At 42.6% G+C, this 22,494-nt stretch overlaps 1 pseudogene; it reads right to left on the bottom strand.

The window, feature by feature from the left end:
• Positions 1 to 762: 762 nt before the first annotated feature.
• LOC139550766 (trimethylguanosine synthase-like) lies at positions 763 to 22,128 on the bottom strand (annotated as a pseudogene).
• Between the last annotated feature and the right edge of the window lie 366 nt (positions 22,129 to 22,494).

Raw genomic sequence — 22,494 nt, 5'->3', positions numbered from 1 at the left:
GTGTGCACCTCGGTTGCGTCACGTTCTTTGCTGTTTACCTGTTTGTTTTTTGGTTGTTTCACTTTCATTAAAAGATGTGGAACTACATGCACGCTGCGCCTTGGTCGATTTATGACAGGGAGTTTGAGGATAGCGAGCGTGACACATGCACTCTTCTTCGGGAAAGGCAGGCCCAGCCCACTGAGGACATACTGGTTGAATCAACGTTATTTCCACGTCATTTCAATTAAATTACGTTGAACCAACGTGGACTAGATGTTGAATTGACGTCTATGCCCAGTGGGAGGCTTGGGTGTCAGTGTGACAGAGATATCCTAATAGCTATCAGCTCAACTGAAGCAGAATCAATAGGGCTTAACTGTTGGCCAGGCTGCAAACAGCAGGTCTGGTCACTGCTGTGATGCAGGGTGCCTGCCCAGCAGGTGCTGAGCTCACTAAGAGAGAAAGAGTCGCATATGTGGACCCAAGCATCACTGAGGCCAACTTCAGCAGGTCCTCACTCAGCTGACTGTCTATTTTCTGAAGCCTGATGACCATGTCATATTTTCCAAGCACTGACTATGCTGATAAATACTTTGAGGGAAAATGTACTTGATGCAATTTGTATGTGTTGCCTCATCTACCTATCTTAAGATGAATGCACTAATTGTAAATTGTTCTGGATAAGAGTGTCTGCTAAATGACTAAAATGTATATCCAGTGTGTAGCTAACATGTAAACGAAAATGTCCACACAAAAAAAAGCCAATGTTGAGAACAGGGCAAAGTAAGATGGCATGGTTAGCTTTAATACAACAATAGATCATCCAAGAAAATGTGTTCTTCGATCAAAATAGAGTAAAACATGTATCACCGCAAAACTGCCAAGGCTATTCTTGACAGAGTAGCCAGCACGTCTTCAAAATAGAGAACTATTCTGTGCAGTGACATGTAAGCTTTCTTTTGGCTAGACCACAGTGGTCTGACAGTAACAGTTAAGGCCAAACACAGAGCCAGACTCCCCTAGAATGAAACAGACAAAGAACTAGACTCACTAACTCTAATAAAAAATAAATAGGGGCCTAGTGCCATTATCTAATGTCAAGTAGTATCAATTGATCAACTGATGACTTGGGCCAATGTAGCTAGCTCTATATACAGTGGCAAGAAAAAGTATAGTTCGGCCTAAATTGGTCATAAAATGTGATCTTATCTTCATCTAAGTCACAACAGACAAACACAGTCTGCTTAAACTAATAACACACAAACAATTATACATTTTCATGTCTCTATTGAACACACCGTGTAAACATTCACAGTGCAAAAAGTATGTTAACCCTTGGATACATTTTCTTTTTTTTAATTCACCTTTATTTAACCAGGTAGGCCAGTTGAGAACAAGTTCTCATTTACAACTTCGACCTGGCCAAGATAAAGCAAAGCGACAAACAACAACACAGAGTTACACATGGAATAAACAAACGTATAACACAGTAGAAAAAAATCTATATACAGTGTGTGCAAATGGCGTGAGGTGGTAAGGCAATAAATACGCAATAGTAGCGAAGTAATTACATGTTAGCAAATTAACACTGGAGTGACAGATGTGCAGAAGATGATGTGCAAGTAGAAATACTGGTGTGCAAAAGAGCAAAAAAGTAAATAAAAACAATATGGGGATGAGGTAGGTAGTTGGATGGGCTATTTACAGATGGGCTGTGTACAGCTGCAGCGATCGGTTAGCTGCTCAGATAGCTGATGTTTAAAGTTAGTGAGGGAAATATAAGTTTCCAACTTCAGCAATTTTTTCAATTCGTTCCAGTCATTGGCAGCAGAGAACTGTAAGGAAAGGCGGCCAAAGGAAGTGTTGGCTTTGGAGATGACCAGTGAGATATACCTGCTGGAGCACGTGCTATGGGTGGGTGTTGTTATCGTGACCAGTGAGCTGAGATAAGGCGGAGCATTACCTAGCAAAGAGTTATAGATGACCTGGAGCCAGTGCGTCTGGCGACCAATATGTATCAAGGGCCAGCCGACGAGAGCATACAGTGGTGGGTGGTATATAGGGCTTTGGTGACAAAATGGATGGCACAGTGATAGACTGCATCCAGTTTGCTGAGTAGTGTTGGAGGCTATTTTGTAAATGACATCGCCGAAGTTGAGGATCGGTAGGATAGTCAGTTTTACGAGGGTATGTTTGGCGGCGTGAGTGAAGGAGGCTTTGTTGCGAAATAGGAAGCCGATTCTAGATTTAATTTTGGATTGGAGATGTTTAATATAAGTCTGGAAGGAGAGTTTACAGTCTAGCCAGACACCTAGGTATTTGTAGTTGTCCACATATTCTAAGTCAGAACCATCCAGAGTAGTGATGCTAGACGGGCGAGCGGGTACGGGCAGCGATCGTTTGAAAAGCATGCATTTAGTTTTACTAGCGTTTAATAACTGGTTGACCATCCTTTGACAGCAATAACCTCAACCAAACACTTTCTGTAGTTGCGGATCAGACCTGTACAACGGTCAGGAGGAATTTTGGACCATTCCTCTTAACAAAACTGTTTCAGTTCAAGAATATTCTTGGGATGTCTGGTGTGAACTGCTCTCGAGGTCATGCCACAGCATCTCAACTGGGTTGAGGTCAGGTGTATTTTCTTCTGTTGAAGCCATTTTGTTGTTGATTTACGTCTGTGTTTTGGGTCGTTGTCCTGTTGTATCACCCAACTTCTGTTGAGCTTCAATTCACAGACAGATAACCTAACATTCTCCTGCAAAATGTCTTGATAAACTTGGGAATTCATTTTTCCGTCGATGATAGCAAGCTGTCCAGACCCTGAGGCAGCAAAACAGCCCCAAACCATGATGCTCCCTCCACCATATTTTACAGTTGGGATGAGGTTTTGATGTTGGTGTGTTGTGCCTTTTTTTCTCCAAAGTGTTGTTTTCCTTCCAATTTTAGTTTAATCTGTCCACAGAATATTTAGCCAGTAGCGTTATGGAACGTCCAGGTGCTCTTTTGCGAACTTCAGACGTGCAGCAATATTTTTTGGGGACAGCAGTGGCTTCTTCCTTGGTGTCCTCCCATGAACACTAACCTTGTTTAGTGTTTTACGTATCGTAGACTCGTCAACAGAGACGTTAGCATGTTCCAGAGATTTCTGTAAGTCTAGGTGATACCTCATTGAGCATTCTGCGCTGTGCTCTGCAGTCATCTTTGCAGGACGGCGACTCCTAGGGAGAGTAGCAACAGTGCTGAACTTTCTCCATTTAAAGACAATTTGTCTTACCGTGGACTGATGAACATCAAGGATTTTAGAGATACTTTTGTATCCCTTCCCAGCTTTATGCATGTCTTCTGAGATCTATTTTGTTTGAGGCATGGTTCACATCAGGCAATGCTTCTTGTGAACAGCAAATTCAAATTTTGTGAATGTTTTTTATAGGGCAGGACAGCTCTAACCAACATCTCCAATCTCGTCTCATTGATTGGACTCCAGGTTAGCTGACTCCTGACTAGTCATTAGCCTAGGGGTTCACCTACTTTTTCCAACCTACACTGTGAATGTTTAAATTCCATATAGACAAGAAAAATACAATAATTTGTGTGTTAGTTTAAGCACACTGAGTTTGCCTATTGTTGTGACTTAGATGAAGATCAGATCAAATGTTATGACCAATTTATGCAGAAATCCAGGTAATTCCAAAGGGTTCACATACTATTTCTATGCTCAGTATACTTCTTATCTTCTAATAACAGCAAACACGGACTTACATTTTTATAGTAGTAGATATGCAATAAAAGGCTATAGCTAGATCTGCCACTGCTAAGTAACCAGGTCAATGTGTTACCAAATAGGTGATGGCCTGCTTTGTTACACTGCTGATAAAATACATGATGGTGGCAGAATACAATATCATTGAGGTCTACAGTATGAGGCCTGTTCCTGCTCTGGGAGCCTGTGATCTGACAGTGTGAACACATACAGCCCCAGGCCACTGGATAGCACAGAGCACAGAAATGGGAAGTCATCTAAATAAAGGAGAAGTATGGGTATTCCCAAGAACACGTTCAGTACATGCTCAGCAGGGCAGGCTGACGCCTGGCATCATCAGCTCTGACTACAGCTAAGTCCCAATTCTCCACACTTCAGCCAAACTATGCACTTGCACACTCCCCGTCATGGATTTAAAAGCAATGGATTGGTGTAAGCATTGTCTGGAGGGAGTTCCCACCATTGTTAAATGGGAAGTGTGCAAGTACACACTTTAGGAGAAGGGTGGAGAATTGGGACGTAGCCTTTATCCTCCTCCAGATGCAGAAACCTCACACCTCTATAGGCCTTCAGACTATTACTGTTATGTAATTTACACTGAAATATCAACAAATACAGTGCATTCGGAAAGTATTCAGACCCCTTAAATCTTTCCACATTTTGTTACATTACAGCCTTATTTTGGATGGATTAAACAACAAACATCCTCATCAATCTACACCCAACACCACATAATGACAAAGCAAAAACATGTTTTTCGAAATGTTTGCATTTCTGAATACTTTCGAATGCACTGTACATCTTGACTCAATGGTAGACGATTAGCCAAGCATGACTAGCATGCACAAAGACTGTAAATCAAAATAAGATGCAAACAACCAATACTCCTCTACTTGTCTATCAGGGCACAAGGCGAGACCCAGATGCAGACACAGGAGGCAGATGGTTGGACTCTTAGATGTTTATTGATCCAAAAAGGGGTCAGCAAGAGAATGGTCGTGGACAGGCAAAAGGTCAAAACCAGTTCAGAGTCCAGGAGGTTCAGAGTGGCAGGCAGGCTCGAGGTCAAGGCAGGCAGAATGGTCAGGCAGGCGGGTACAGAGTCCAGAAACATGCACGGGTCAAAACCGGGAGGACTAGCAAAAAGAGAATAGAGAAGGCAGGAGCACGGGAAAAACACGGTGGTTGACTTGGACATACAAGACAAACTGGCTGCTCTGCCATGGAAACCTATTTCATGAAGCTCCCGATGAACAGTTCTTGTGCTGACGTTGCTTCCAGAGGCAGTTTGGAATTTGGTAGTGAGTGTTGCAACCGAGGTCAGACAATTTTTACGCACTATGCGCTTGTGCACTCGGCGGACCCGTTCTGTGAGCTTGTGTGGCCTACCACTTTGCGGCTGAGGAGTTGTTGCTCCTAGACATTTCCACTTCACAATAACAGCACTTACCGTTGACGGGGCAGCTCAAGCAAGGGCAGAAATTTGACAAACTGACTTGTTGGAAAGGTGGCATCCTATGACAGTGCCCGGTTGAAAGTCACTGAGCTTTTCAGTACGGGCCATTCTACTGTCAATGTTTGTCTATGGAAATTGCATGGCCGTGTGCTCGATTTTATACACCTGTCTGCAACAGGTGTGGCTGAAATAGCTGAATCCACTAATCTGAAGGGCTGTCCACATACCTTTGTATATATAGGGTATATTAGCCACTTCTGAGACTCAATCAGATAATTAATTTGATGACAAAGCAGCAGCAATACAAGGATATAACATCTATAGAAAATACAGGAATGCTTATGGGGGAGGTGTTTCTGTATATATTCAGAGCCATATCCCTGTAATGCTTAGAGAAGATCTTATGTAAAGTGTTATTGAAGTGTTGTGGTTGCAGGTTCACCTGGCACATCTAAAGCTTTTTATTTTGGGGTGTTGCTGTAGGCCACCAAGTGCTAACAGTCAGTATCTAAATAATAGGTGTGAAAGGCTTGATAGTGTATGCGATGTAAACAGAGAGGTCTACTTTCTTGGGGACCTGAATATTGACTGGTTTTAATCTGTAACCAGTGCCTGTAACCTGGTTCAGGTTATTAAACAACCTACCAGGGTGTTTACAAACACTACAGGAACAAGATCATCCACATGTATTGATCACATTTTTACTAATACTGTAGAACTTTGTTCTAAAGCTGTATCCATACCCATTGGATGCAGTGTTCACAATATAGTGGCTATATCCAGGAAAGCCAAAGTTCCAAAAGCTAAGCCTAAAATAGTGTATAAGAGATCGTACAAATTAATTAGCTGTGACTCTTATGTAGATGATATTTGTTGGTCTGATGTGATTAATAAGGAGCATCCAGACGCTGCACTGAATAAAGTAATGGAATAACTTCTTCCAATTATTGATAAACATGCACCTGTTTTGAAACTGACTGTTAGAACTGTTAAGGCTCCATGGATTGATGAGGAATTGAAAAACTGTATGGTTGAAAGAGATTGGGCAAAAGGAGTGGCTAATAAGTCTGTCTGCACATCTGACTGGCTGACTTACTGCAAATTGAGAAATTATGTGACTAAACTCAACAAAAAGAAGAAGAAACTGTATTATGAAGCCAAGATCAATGATATAAAGATTGATGAAAAAAAACTGTGGCATACTTTAAATGAAATTATCGGCACAAAGACAAATTGAACTCCATCTTTCATCGAATCAGATGATTTACTCATCACAAAACCATTTGATGTTGCCAATTATTTTAACGATTACTTCATTAGGCAAAGTGGGCAAACTTAAGCAGGAAATGCCAACAAACAGTGAGCCATCGTACTCATGCATAAAAAAAACATATAATCAAAAGAAAAGCATTGTAAGTTTGAATTTTGCAAAGTTAGTGTGGGAGAGGTGGAAAAATTATGAATAATGACAAACCTCCTGGAATTGACAACTTAGATGGAAAGCTACTGGGGATGGTAGCTGACTCTACAGCCACTCCTATCTGTCATATCTTTAATCTGAGTCTAGAGGAAAGTATTTGTCCTCAGGCCTGGAGGGAAGCCAAAGTCATTCCACTACCCAAGAGTGGTAAAGCCCCCTTCACTGGTTCTAACAGCAGACCTATCAGCTTGGTGCCACCTCTTGGCAAACTGTTAGAAAAAATTGTGTTTGACCAAATACAATGCTATTTCTCAGTAAACAAATTAATAACAGACTTTCAGCATGCTTATAGAGTAGGGCACTCAACATGTGCTGCACTGACACAAATGACTGATGATTGGCTGAAACAAATTGATAATAAGAAGATTGTGGGCGCTAGCTGTACTGTTAGATTTCAGAGCAGCCTTCGATATTATTTACCATAACCTGTTGTTGAGAAAACTCATGTGTTAGCTAGTTTTCTCAACCTCATGGATTCAGAGCTTTCTTTAATGTAAGCTTCTTCAAATGTCAAACATGCAAAGTGTGGTGTACCGCAGGGCAGCTCTCTAGGCCCTCCACGCTTTTCTATTTTTACCAATGACCTGCCACTGGCATTAAACAAAGCATGTGTGTCCATGTATGCTGATGATTCAACCATATACGCATCAGCAACCACAGCTAATGAAGTCACTGAAACCATTAACAAAGAGTTGCATATGGTTTTGGAATGGGTGGCCAGTAATAAACTGGTCCTGAACATCTCTAAAACTAAGAGCATTGTATTTGGTACAAATATTTCCATAAGTTTTATACCTCAGCTGAATCTGGTAATGAATGGTGTGGCTGTTAAACAAGTTGAAGAGACTAAATAACTTGGTGTAACCTTAGATTGTAAACTGTCATGGTCAAAACATATAGATTCAAAGGTGGGGGAGTAGTCTGTCTGTAATTAAGAGATGCTCTGCTTTTTTGAAACCACACTCCACAAAGCAAGTCCTGCAGGCTCCTGTTTTATCTTATCTTGATTGTTGTCCAGTCATATTGTCAAGTGCTGCAAAAAAAGACCTAGTTAAGCTGCAGCTGACCCAGAATAGAGAGGCATGTCTTGCTCTTCATCTGCCCCGGTCTCTACCGCTCTGCCCTGGCCTCAACCACTCTGCCCTGGCCTCAAAAGCCCTGCCTCGGTCTCTACCGCTCTGCCTCTACCTCTACCCCTCTGCCTCTACCCTGCCCTGAGTGCTGGAGTCTGGCCCGTTGCCTGACTATAAAAGCCTGAGAGCAGCTATAACGAGAGGAATAAAGGATATCCATCTGAAGTCATCATACTCTTGATATCGAATATGTCTGCGCTGAGGTAGTCTGAACACCACATCCCCCCTAAGACGTGGTGCCAGCTTTAGGAAGTCTCCCTGCACAAAGTCGATGCGCTCGGCCACCTCATAGACCTGGGCGTTGTGCAGGGACAGACGCACTGGGTCGATGTCAATGGCTAGCACTACAAGGGGGAAGGGACAGGGAGGACAGAGAGTCAGACACACAGGGAGTACCACTCAGGACAATAACTGTTAACCTATAGGATATAACAAGTGCCCAGAGGTTTTCCTGGTCACATCACAGAAAAACTCTCTTCACAGTGAGAACAAACTGGATGGCATTGCCTCCTACTCCACAGAAGGTGTCTATGAGTGGAAACTGTGGTCGGCTATCTTGACAGACAGACAGAACAGACAGACAGACAGACAGACAGACAGACAGACAGACAGACAGACAGACAGACAGACAGACAGACAGACAGACAGACAGACAGACAGACAGACAGACAGACAGACAGACAGACACAGACAGACAGACAGGAGTAAAAGGCTTTAACAAACTGAATACAAAGATACAATTAATATATATTCTAATTTCTGTCATTTTACTATAATACAAGGCAAATTAAGTGTATTTTAATAGTCACATTTTAATAAATCAGAATTTATCTGATTTGGGAGGTTTTGCAAAGAGAAATACCCCAATGCAAAGCATAGCCACCAGGGGTCAGACAAGTGTCAAATGGTTTTGTTCAAACTGCCATTCTGATATTCAAGCCAAGTCCAGAAATATAATATATAATCTAGTTGATTTATTTTGTGGGTTTATGAAGTCATGCTAGTGCCATGCGCAACTTCACCAAAAGAACCAGAACACTATCAGTGACAGTTACATTTCAAAACAGCTGTCATTCACAACATTTTACTGCAGGCAAAATACTAATATTAGGCCTGCTGGAATATAAATTAGATGTGGGTTTGCCATCACACCAGGAAAAGCCTAGTTATGATTATACTATACAAGACAACACAAAAAGTATTCAAGAAGTATGCTGTGGATATTGAGATATATTAGACTATGTGGAGAGACTGGGATGCTTCATAGACCACGTCCTCCTGTCTCCCCTCGGAGACCCCTAGACCATCTGCCATCATTCTCTAACTGAGTCTAGCAGTCATTGCTGTTTTCTGTTCCGCTGCTTGTTTTCACAGCCTCCTCAGAGAATAAACACCTGTTAAGGCAAACAATGATGGGAGTGGTCTCTACTCTTTTAGCGCTTCACGTCTCTCACACTCTTTTATTATGCCTTCCTTCCCTCCATTCTGAGAAAAGTGACTGAGGAGAGGGCAGATTTTCCAATGCTAATTTTACTGGGGCTCAAGGGAGGGTCCAAACAAAATATTGAGCTTATGCATTCCCCTAATGTCTATTAGCAACTATGTCTATGGGCGACTAGTTAGAGTTGTATTCTCAAACAGATCTTGAAGGGAAGACAACATCATGTCGGAAGTTTTAAAACCGAGCTACATCACTTCAGTCCCAGAAGACTAGACTACCCCTCTTCACAATCTGCTATCTATCATTAGCCAGGCACTGCTACACATGATGAAGCTGTACAGGCACTTTCTCAGACTTTACCCCTATGTCTAATTGAGCAGTAGACACCATAGGAATCTGAAAGGAGTAGGTGTAATCTGCAGTGGGTTTCAGCCATGCTACGGTATGCATCTAGGCTCTTCTCTGTTGACATGAATAACTGAATAGTTATGAAGGCTCTGATCTCGTTTTCAAACAGAATTCAGAATGCTCTGTGAAAGACTTCTTATTTGAGCTAGGTAGACTAAAGACATATTAGTCATAATACTTTGGAGAATAGGGAGATTCGGAAGGATGAGATAGGCCCTCTGATAACAGATAAACTCTTTCCCAGAAATAGGTTGGAGAAGGCCGTCAGTGAGGTATAAACTGAGCTTTAAAAAAAACTTTTATAACCCTACTTACAGTAGGGCGGGATGCTATGCCTCTGCTTAGAACTATAAGTATAAATATAAGAAATCTAAGATGTGTCAAATAAATGATATCCAGCTCAGGGCTCCAGCTATACATTTGATTTGCTAACCTTCTAGCTAAATGTCAAGATAAAGCTTCTTGGTTACAATCAGGGGCATAATTGTTTTTGGTTTTAGTGAAATAGTGCCCCTTGTTTTTTCTGGTAATGCCGTATTCCCTGGTATGGTACAGAAATAGTATGAAAATCTGATACCGCCCAACCCTAACTAACAGTATGAATATTTGTCATTCTAGACTACAAGGTTGCTTTTATTTCTGCTATAGTCTCTGCTCTTTTTGTTGGGAGAGAGAGAGAGAGATTTGATTTCGATTTTATAAGGGCTTCTTTTAGTTCTCATTTGGACTAATCTTCCAAGAGTCCTTAAACATTAAAGCACAATATATAATAAGATCACATTTTCACATAACATTCTGTTACAAACAGACATAATACACTGACATATTGACCAGATAAATACTCTAACAGTCTGAAGATATAGAGTGATTCCTTCATCTACCATAGTTCCGCACAACCTTCCAATTTATTATATTTAAAATGGTTCTAAAGTATTGTATGAATGTATATATTGAAATGTTTCTGGTTTTCTCAGATAAATTATTCAATTTCTTTATTGCTCTAAATCGAAATGTTATTTTGCCTATTTCTCTTTTCTGTCTGGATAACACAGATGATGGACACTATATTCCAAGTATTTACTGAATGTCTGTCTCTTACCAACTGAATACTGTTGTGAATAGTTTGGCTGTTTTAAATGGTGTACATTGTGAAATAAAATAAGCATGTTTTTTTTCAATTATCTTGTTGATTGATGACCAACCAAGAGCATTGAGCATGACTCCAACAGAATAACCATATCTCCACCTTAAAACAATTCTTGCCGCTTTGTTCTTTTCAATCTGCAGCCTCCTAATTTCACTTGCTGATGCATTTCCCCAGACCACAGAACAGTAGTTTACCTGGCTCCCAATTAGTGCTTGGTTGTTTGCTTAAGAATCTTTCCTGGTAAATATTTAGCTATCTTTCTGATCATGCATACCTTGGATTTCTTGGTGTTCAAAACAAGTTTGTTCAGACAAACCCACTCCCTGATATTTCCCAGATCTACTTGTAGAGCTTGCTGTACCTGTTGAACCAATTGTCTTGCTGTATAAATTGTAGCATTATCTGGAAATATAGTAGGTTGAGTTTCAGACAAGGCATAAGAAAGGTTGTTGGTATATATTAAGTAAAGAAGTGTCCCAAGACAGCTGCCCTGCGGTATTCCACAGTTAAAAGCATGAGGGGAAGAAAACAACCCATTGATATAGCTGGACTGTTTCCTGTCAGTTAGATATTACTGTACCCAATTCCATGCTGCTAAACACTGTTTAGCATGCTTCCATACATTTGTAAATGTCCCCTTTTCCAATTACCAATTAAATATATATTTCAGTGGAGCTGCAATCTGGGGAGCAGCATAGCGAAGTAAAAAAATTGTCCATAAGATCATAACCTGTAGATTTACCATCAGGTAATGACTTGAATAGGTTAAACACCTCCTCCACTGACACCGTTTGGAAACTAAAAGAGCAGGTGTTTTTGCTCATGATATGATCATCAATCCATTGGAGAATTGCTTGTTTGGGAGAATGGATGTTTACATTGTCGCTCAGTAAATTCATTTTCTTTGTAAAAAAAAATCAGAAAAATGATTGGCAATGTCAGCTGGTTTTGTTACAGAACAGGGCTCCGGGCAGCCGAGCGGCCGAGCGGAAATGGAGGAAAACTCGCCTCCCTGCGGACCTGGCATCCTTTCACTCCCTCCTCTCTACATTCTCCTCTTCTGTCTCTGCTGCTAAAGCCACTTTCTACCACTCTAAATTCCAAGCATCTGCCTCTAACCCTAGGAAGCTCTTTGCCACCTTCTCCTCCCTCCTGAATCCTCCTCCCCCTCCCCCCTCCTCCTCCCTCTCTGCGGATGACTTCGTCAACCATTTTGAAAAGAAGGTCGACGACATCCGATCCTCGTTTGCTAAGTCAAACGACACCGCTGGTTCTGCTCACACTGCCCTACCCTGTGCTTTGACCTCTTTCTCCCCTCTCTCTCCAGATGAAATCTCGCGTCTTGTGACGGCCGGCCGCCCAACAACCTGCCCGCTTGACCCTATCCCCTCCTCTCTTCTCCAGGCCATTTCCGGAGACCTTCTCCCTTACCTCACCTCGCTCATCAACTCATCCTTGACCGCTGGCTATGTCCCTTCCGCCTTCAAGAGAGCGAGAGTTGCACCCCTGCTGAAAAAACCTACACTCGATCCCTCCGATGTCAACAACTACAGACCAGTATCCCTTCTTTCTTTTCTCTCCAAAACTCTTGAACGTGCCGTCCTTGGCCAGCTCTCCTGCTATCTCTCTCAGAATGACCTTCTTGATCCAAATCAGTCAGGTTTCAAGACTAGTCATTCAACTGAGACTGCTCTTCTCTGTGTCACGGAGGCGCTCCGCACTGCTAAAGCTAACTCTCTCTCCTCTGCTTTCATCCTTCTAGACCTATCGGCTGACTTTGATACAGTGAACCATCAGATCCTCCTCTCCACCCTCTCCGAGTTGGGCATCTCCGGCGCGGCCCACGCTTGGATTGCGTCCTACCTGAAAGGTCGCTCCTACCAGGTGGCATGGCGAGAATCTGTCTCCGCACCACGTGCTCTCACCACTGGTGTCCCCCAGGGCTCTGTTCTAGGCCCTCTCCTATTCTCGCTATACACCAAGTCACTTGGCTCTGTCATATCCTCACATGGTCTCTCCTATCATTGCTATGCAGACGACACACAATTAATCTTCTCCTTTCCCCCTTCTGATAACCAGGTGGCGAATCGCATCTCTGCATGTCTGGCAGACATATCAGTGTGGATGACGGATCACCACCTCAAGCTGAACCTCGGCAAGACGGAGCTGCTCTTCCTCCCGGGGAAGGACTGCCCGTTCCATGATCTCGTCATCACGGTTGACAACTCCATTGTGTCCTCCTCCCAGAGTGCTAAGAACCTTGGCGTGATCCTGGACAACACGCTGTCGTTCTCAACTAACATCAAGGCGGTGACCCGTTCCTGTAGGTTCATGCTCTACAACATTCGCAGAGTACGACCCTGCCTCACACAGGAAGCGGCGCAGGTCCTAATCCAGGCACTTGTCATCTCCCGTCTGGACTACTGCAACTCGCTGTTGGCTGGGCTCCCTGCCTGTGCCATTAAACCCCTACAACTCATCCAGAACGCCGCAGCCCGTCTGGTGTTCAACCTTCCCAAGTTCTCTCACGTCACCCCGCTCCTCCGCTCTCTCCACTGGCTTCCAGTTGAAGCTCGCATCCGCTACAAGACCATGGTGCTTGCCTACGGAGCTGTGAGGGGAACGGCACCTCCGTACCTTCAGGCTCTGATCAGGCCCTACACCCAAACAAGGGCACTGCGTTCATCCACCTCTGGCCTGCTCGCCTCCCTACCTCTGAGGAAGTACAGCTCCCGCTCAGCCCAGTCAAAACTGTTCGCTGCTCTGGCACCCCAATGGTGGAACAAACTCCCCCACGACGCCAGGTCAGCGGAGTCAATCACCACCTTCCGGAAACACCTGAAACACCACCTCTTTAAGGAATACCTAGGATAGGATAAAGTTATCCTTCTAACCCCCCCCCCCCCTTAAAAGAGTTAGATGCACTATTGTAAAGTGGTTGTTCCACTGGATATCATAAGGTGAATGCACCAACTTGTAAGTCGCTCTGGATAAGAGCGTCTGCTAAATGACTTAAATGTAAATGTTATTGTTCTCCTGTCAACCTCCACACTAGATGGGTATGATGAGATAGATGTTCCAAGTAGGCCCTTAACTGTATTCCATACCTTTTTACAATCATTTTTACAATCAATAAAATATTTTTTGTAAAATAATGTTTTTTTTCTTACGATTTAATTTAACTGCATAATTACGTAGTATTCTATAATTCTGTTCATCAATTTCTAGTTTAGATTTGGCTGCTAAGACTTTTGCCATATTATTTGAGAAAATGCCTCAGCCAGTTAATCATCAATCCATGGAGATGGACGAGCCCCAACAGTACTCTTTCTTACTGGGGCATGATGGTCCATTACCTCAGTGAGCAAATCAATAAAACATTCTGTAGCGTGATTTAAATCCTCCTCTAGATTAATCAGCTCCCAGGGTACAGCGGCCAAATCATTTTGAAATAGCTCATGATTAAATCTTTTAAAATTTCTCTTGACCATAGTTATGGTCACAATATTATGGTCTGTCCAGCCCACTGGCATTGATCTGGCTTTTAAGCATTGCAATAGTATATTACAGAATATCAGATCAATGCATGTGTCAGAACGGTGACCTAACTTTGTTGATGATCTAGTAGTACAATGAATCATTTGTTTCAAACCACAGCTCTCGGAATATATCATTAATTTAGTTATATTTGAATTATTATGATCCTTCCAATGTATATTAAAATCACCCAATATAAATACATCTCTGCTACTATTTGTGGCCTGGTCAAACCCAGTGCATAAGTCATCCAGATCGAGCTCTAAGGTGTCCTGAGGTCTATACACACATCCTACCAATATGGCTGCCTGGTAAGGCAGATGTACTTGAGCCCATAGTGCCTCTATTTGACATACATTAAGGTCATTCCTCCTCTTAATGGGTATATGATTCTGAATGTACAGTGCTACACCCCCACCATTCCTATTCCTGTCCCTTCTAAGTACTCTATCCATGGATGTACATTTTCCCATCATTTACAGATGCATCCAAATGCGTTTCAGTCAAAGCTATAATATGAATATTATTTATGTTGACCAAGTTAAAAACCTCATGTATTTTGTTAGGAAGGCTACATACATTAACCTGAGCTATATGCAACCCTTTCCTTGCCAAGTGGAGATCAATAGATCATGTATTCATTATAGTTGAAGTTGTCATGACACACTACAACACAAACTCAGATTTAAACAATGGATTAAAATAGCCAGTGAGTTACTCTAGAGTCCCGATACAGTTGGATTAAAATAGCCAGTGAGTTACTCTAGAGTCCCGATACAGTTGGATTAAAATAGCCAGGGAGTTACTCTAGAGTCCCGATACAGTTGGATTAAAATAGCCAGTGAGTTACTCTAGAGTCCCGATACAGTTGGATTAAAATAGCCATTGAGTTACTCTAGAGTCCCGATACAGTTGCCTGTTGATATAAAGTTTATCCATCACCAAGGAGACTCGTTGATTCCGGGAACGCTTTTCCTTCATGATGGGATATCCGTGGGGAAGTGATCATTCAATCCAAAATCTGTGTTTCTGAGTTCTCTGCCCCAGCTCTTCACCATTTCCATTTGCTTACAATGTTCAAAACATGCAATAGCCCGTGGCCTTTTCCCAGAGGCCTTACTCATTCTATGGACTCTGGAGACAGTGACATTACGCACGATATCTGTGGGCAGTTTTAGTTGAGTTGACATAAAGTCTCGGACAGTGTCCTCACAGCTTTTGCTGTTGTCATTCTCTGGCATCCCTGAAAAGATTAGTTTCCCCGTATTGATTGACACTGTACATCAAGCAAGGTTTCTTTAAGTTGTTTGTTCTCCCTTTGCACCACCTCCACCTTGCTATGAATAGAGTCTACAGTACCTTTCAGCACTGTGTTCTCTTTCCTTAGATCATCAATCTGACTTTGGCTGAATTCTAGACTGTCACATAATGCATTGATGTCCTCTCGTAGTATATCCAAGATATCAAGTTTGGCAAGCCTTTCATTGATGGATTTCAACAAGTCAACATCCATATCGTAAACCTCTCCCCACTCACGCCCTCTTGCTTGGGGATGGTTTTATGCCATCGTTGATACCGCTTGGCCAACTTGGCTTTGGTTTGTTGATTGGGTTTGTTGTCCTTAACAGTGTTTGAATCCTCTGAAACCAGCGACAATTTTTCTTTGAGTTCATAAGTATCTCTCGTCAATGAATCGTTCAAGCTCTTCAATGGATTCTGAAGCATCCAGCGTGTTTACAGGCAGAGTAAAACAACGGATGTATCTTTCCGGATCTGTACAGGCCGTTGGTAGATACACCCCCCAATTTCTTTTTTACAATTGTGTCATCACTAGGACTGTTATATTGAAATATTTCCTGCAAACAATTAACCAAGGGAGAGAAGAGCCAAATTGAGTACAGCTCCCGGAGAGGAGAAACTGACAGGTGGGCAGATGCACTCGGAACAGAACCTGTGACACCTGTTTCAGCTGCAAGGGAGAGAGAGTAAAGGAAAGGAGAGACTCGAGAGTCATGAAAGAGTTGCTCTGCTGGGAGACAGGGAGAGAGCCTGATGCTGTCATGTCATGTGACACAGGGTGAAGTGTGAGGTGTGCTTCACTGGCGTCAGCACTTCTCCCTACAGACAGGAAGCGGAGTGCCCTGTCTGCCAGCCAGCAAATCCATGCACCCACTACACCACCATCTCAACCTCCCTGCCTCTCTTTCCCTCTGCTTCTCTGAAAACAACATGATGTTAGACTTCAAGAGCAGCAAAACTGTAGCTTTTACCTTGGACATAACAGCCATCCGTTTCTCAACTGAAGAGAAAGATAACATTCAGTCACCTTGAGGCAAATCCTTTTCTTTTCAGAATAAAGTGCATTCCTGAATCACATTTGACAACACTCCATTTGGGCTGCATGAATAGAAGTGGTTGGGAGACTACAATAGTTGTTCTCAAACTAGAGAAATATTAACACGTTAACAACAATAATAACGTAAAGTCGTTCCAAAATACGACTAACCCTTTCTGCTTGAGCCTGTATGAAGAAATTGGTTGTGTTTCCTGAAGTGTGTGTGTGTGTGTGTTCTGTTTGCTCTGTGACTCAACTTGTTCCAATTTGATGCCCTCATCGAACCTGGAGAAGAGGCGGTAGTGCTGGACCCAGTACTTAGCCAGCTCGGGCTTCACTGCAATCTCAGCTGGCATCACTCCACATTTCCCTCTTTTCTTGGTATTATTGTTCTTCTATTTCTTCCCAGTAGCCTCTGGAAATAGGTAGTGCAAAAGTTGTACAAGACTACAACAATCAAACAAGAAATACACTAACGTAGATCTGACATTAATTATTTATGAAGAAACCCTGGGTTAGAAAAAGGTCTAAACCGGCTGTTGACGCAAACTCACCTGTGTTATTGTGTTCAGGTGCTCCGGGAACTAAGTAGTCTGGTATGTCCAGTGAGTACACCTCTCTTCTGAATTTAATCTCATCATCCTCTTCATCTTCTATTCTGGTGAAGAGGTTCTGATGAGAGGGTTGCTCAGTACTATCCAACTCCAGAGGGGTATTCCCCCCTCCTATCTTCCTGCTCCTCTTCCTCCAGTCTTTCTTCTTTTCCCTCTGCAAATGGACAAGCAGGGCTCCCCCTGTTTGCCTGGTCAACTGGTGTGTCTGGGACAGCTGTGTCATTATCTTTCTGAACTTTCTGGAGGAATCTCTGAACCTGAAGACAGATCAGGACATGAGTGAGTGATCTGCAAGTACAAGACACAAGCATGAGCAATAAACACTAAATCAACAGAGAAGCATGACAAGTTTGACAACAAAATAATACTTTAAATAGGCCTAATCAGTGCTGAAGTCATTTCTAGCGGGCCTGCTGGATGATGGAGCCATTTGCTGCAGACAGTAAAAACGGCAAGTCTTGCCCAGAAGATCAATTCAGTGAGCTCATACAGAGAGATGAATGGAAAAGCACTGCATTTAAGACCTCCCACAGTGCGACACTACTTTATAATGTAGTAAGACATTAAGTTTCTCCTTATTTGAAGTGCTGTTTCTGCACACTCAAGTACTTTGACAAGTTTCAATTTCTTTGGGATAAGAAAATCCAGCACAGTCAGCAAACAGAGAAAAGCAGCATTTCCTAGCTTCTCTATTATGGTGTGAACAAGCATCTGAGTTTATAGCGACCAACTGAACCCTCTGAAGGTCAGCCAGTGATGTGAACTTCCTACATCAGCCATCCAAAGATAGTCTTACCAATGAAATGTGACTGACTCAAATAAGCGGATGATACATGAACTTTAAACAGCACGGCTACCCTTGAACCAGTGCAGTGTGCCGGCGCATTGTAAATAAATTCAGTCGGCCGAAAACAGTGGCTGCATGTTTAAAGAGATGCAGTGTGTCAGAGGGTGTCAGAGGAGGGCAGCACTGACAGGGAGGGGGGTGGGGGGGATAGGAGGGGCTCCTGTGGAGTCTTGGCTGCTCTCCCATTCTCTCCTCTGCCAGCAGACACTGAGTGAACACTGAGGCTGAGGCTACAGGTAGCTGAGTTAGACATGATGCAGACCTCTCTGACAAAGCTTCCCCCGGTGTCAACCACAGCACATCTTCCTCCTCACCACACTCATCCATTTGCTAGTCAGAAGCTGCTATGAACTGTGGGTGTGTGCTATAACTGCTCAGCTACCACCCGGTTACTCAACCCTGCTGCCCTATATACATACATACTGTAGACATGGAATCACTGGTCACTTTAATGTTTACATACTGCTTTACTCATTTCATATGTATATACTTTATTCTTCTCTACTGTATTTTAGTCAATGCCACGCCAACATTGCTCGTCCTAATATTTATATATTTCTTAATTGCATTATTTTACTTTAGATTTGTGAGCATTGTTGTGAATTGTTAGATACTGCTGCAGTGTTGGAGCTATGAACACAAGCATTTTGCTACACCCGCAATAACATCTGCTAAATATGTGTATGTGACCAAAAAAATTTGATTTGATTAAAAACGAGGGTGACTATTGGTATTGCTATCAAAAATAATTTCAGAATAATTGGTCAAATGTTTACAAGGCTTACTTTTTGAAAGGTCTTGCTCAGCTTGGGCTCTGTGGCATCTCCCTCTTCAGTAAAGAAGGTGTGCTTGTTGATGTGGCAGGATGCTCTCCTACCTCCATGTAGCTTCCTATTCCTCCCAGCCTTCCTACCCTGGTGGTGACTGGGGCTTAAACTTCAGCACACACTCAAACCTAATACATCAAAACATGAAAAGAGATTGATTATGTGAGATTGTCCTCTTAGAATATCATACAGATAACTGGTCTCTGTTTGAAATGGCACCCTATTCCCTACATACTGTAAAAGTGCACTACTTTTTGACAAGGCTGGTCAAAAGTTGTGCACTATATAGAGAATAGGGTTCCATTTGGGATGTAGCCCAAGTCTGATGTAGTAATGCTCACGTACATGGGGTCGTGGCTGCGCTTTAATCCCAGTTTATCCCAGGCTTCCTCTACAGACATCTGAGGGTTCTCCTCCACATCCAGTTCATGACTGTGTCAATCAATAGATCAGATGACATCATTAGCCTAACAAACAATCACAATGATTGAACAAGGTTACATCCCAAATGGCACCCTATTCCCTATATAATGTACTACTTTTGACCAGAGCCCTATGGGGTGCCATTCGGGGAGCATGCAGAACAATTTTGTTAAAATTTCACAAAGCATTGTGTAGGCTTAATCATATATCAGTCCCCAATACCAGCCTTTGGGTTGGAATGGACCATGTGATTCTTACTGATTTACATCTATACAGATTCTACAGAATCTATTTACAGAATCCTTGGTTAATTGAAACATGATGGAGTGTTTATCATTGGACATAAACATCTCCTTAGATCAAACTGAAATTGAAAAAGACAGTGGATAAGCACTTTCATTCCTTCCCCAGGCTGACACTTTTACATTCAATGCATCATAGTCAATATTTTAAACCTTTACATCTTGAAGCATAGTCCAATTCAAACCCATAGGAAAGATATGTCAGTCACTGTCAGCATATGGCAGCCAATTGAAGCAGTGATATTCAGTAATACTATAAGGGTTGAGCAATAGAGGCCAATACTGAAAAATGCAGCAAGGGATGGATATATAGACAAATTATGTCATGTAGCTTACCTCCGCTTTACTTTTGCAATTCTTCTATGTGGCGTTTCTTCACCATCGTCACCTTCACTATTAGATGCTCTTCCCTCACTTGATCCATTGTTATTTTTCTGGGAACACCCATCCTGTGTCTGGAGGGAAGAAACGTGTACATTCATTTATCCCTTCAACATTACATTCTACATTCATGTTTTCTGATCAAAAGGATAAAACAGGGAAAAGGAAGTTGGCATGTGGTATAAAACATTGCTACAAAGCCAGATAAAACAGATATTCTATGCCATATAAATGAGGGCAGTGTTGTGTTGTATGGGATCAGTCACGGACAGGATGGAAAATCCCAGAGGAAAGGGAGACGTTGAGTCAGGCAGTGGTGCGCGCCACTGTTCTCTATGACAAGAAGAGCCATTCAAAATGCATGGGCCTGTGTCACATGGTCCTTTCATTCAAAGGAACACATCTTTTGATTGTATTATGCATTAAATACTCTGACAGAATCAATGCACAATTTGGAAAAAGCCCAGAAATACAAGGACTAAAATACGTTTTAAAAATTAGGTCTGTTGTACATAAAGTCATTTTGAGTAGATCATTGGGCTGCCTGGCTACTCTAATGACATTGTTGTTTGAGAGATAGAAATCATTGATATGTCAATATAGTTTCAGTCTCCTCAACGATACAGGATAGTTGACTAAACTGAAAAACAGAAAAAGCATGTATATAGGTTGGTGGGGGGACTCACCTCTTGACTCAGTGGGCTTGGTGTTTGAAGAGGCAGCTCTTTTGCAATTACCACCATCACAAGGTTTATCATCATTTCCACTGACATGGTCTGCTTGCTGTTGGCCCTAATCGCACTGGCCAGCTACCACTGACAAAAGTCTGCCCAATCAGATCGATCACTTCACTAGTGCCCGCCTGACTTCACTTCAGCCTTCCTCCAAACTCTGACTCCCCTGGGTCACGACAGGGAGTCGGCTCTCCATCGGCTCTGTTTCAATGGGTGCGCTGCTTGATTAGTCAAGGACTATTGCCAATGCTTATATAAATGGGTCTATTTCAAAACAGGATATGAAATCCATGGTATGGAGAAGATTCCAGATGAAGGAGCAGCTCTTATAGTCTATTATCATGGGGCTATTCCCATTGACTATTATTACTTTCTGGCAAAGGTCATCATTCAAAAGGGACGGATTGTTCACTCAGTCGCTGATTACTTTCTGTTCAAAGTTCCAGGTAAGATCTTCACAGTTTAATTTCCCAGTATCTAAATATAAAAGTGAGATGTTACATTCAGCCCTCTGTATCTAGTTGATCAGTAAAGTGTATAGCCTACAGCTGCCGTAGTCCATTCTTACTACATGAGCTACTTAGACCCTAAAAGCAGGACCTTTTATTGTTCTCTGTAGGGTTCAAGCTGCTGTTGGAGGTGTTCAGTGTCATCCACGGGCCCCAGGAGGAGTGTGTGAAGGCCCTAAAAAGTGGCCACCTCCTGGGCATCTCACCTGGAGGCGTGAGGGAAGCCCTCCTCAGTGACGAGACCTATCCACTGCTCTGGGGGAAGAGAAAGGGCTTTGCACAAGTGGCTATCGATTCCAAAGTGGTACATATTGGTTTTTGTCTCCTGTCTTTGTTCTCACAGGATGTGTCCCAAATGGCACCCTATTCCCTATATAGTGCACTACTTTTGCCTGGGAGGGTGGAGGTTCTGCTTTCCTCCTGGCCCCTCACTGAGATCAAATCAAACGCAGCCTTAGTGCTTTCAACAGTGGGATCATTCTTCTCCACCTGGAGTGAATGTAGCTCTTCTTCATCCAGATTCTCAGGAGCTGCTTCCCAGTGGATGGCATTCTTCCTCATCAACTTTGTCCCCTTCAAGAGAGAGAGCATTGGGGCAACATTATCTTTTTCTTTCTTTTAGGTGGACTCTATGGTGACGGACAGACATAGGCAATGTTTACTTGCTACTACGTACAGCTCTTTTCTGTGCAGAGGAACTTATGAACTCCACAGGCAGTCCCATGCTTGCCTTAAGTTGGGCTTCTTCATCGATCGGTCCATCCTCCTCTTCAGCCTCTTCATCTTCTGACAGCTCTTCTCCATGCTCATCCTCTGCCTCCGAGAGTGCAACAATAGGCAGAGTTACAGACAAAACCTTCAGTTTTCAAAGCTTGTGAAAAAGTAATCAAAATGCATGTCAATCATTAAAAGGTGTGAGGTATGCCCAATGATCTATACAAATTTACGATCCCTACACACCGGGAGAAAAAGAAGATAGTGAAAAGTGAAAACAGTGCAACACAGTTGACATTGAGTGTTGTACTTGTTGTGAGCTAACTTAACGTTACTTACTGTACAAAAGCTCTTGAGCACAATCAGTGTATTGTCCCATGATCATCTCCAGCCAAGCTCATTTGGCTAAAAATAATGTCGACAACCACATTCGATCTTCCATTATTAATCATCATGTGGTT

Source organism: Salvelinus alpinus, chromosome 23 (assembly GCF_045679555.1).
Source record: "Salvelinus alpinus chromosome 23, SLU_Salpinus.1, whole genome shotgun sequence".
NCBI classification, from domain to species: domain Eukaryota; kingdom Metazoa; phylum Chordata; class Actinopteri; order Salmoniformes; family Salmonidae; genus Salvelinus; species Salvelinus alpinus.
The sequence above is the reverse complement of the archived record's forward strand: the minus strand, read 5'-3'. Positions and strand labels throughout refer to the sequence as shown.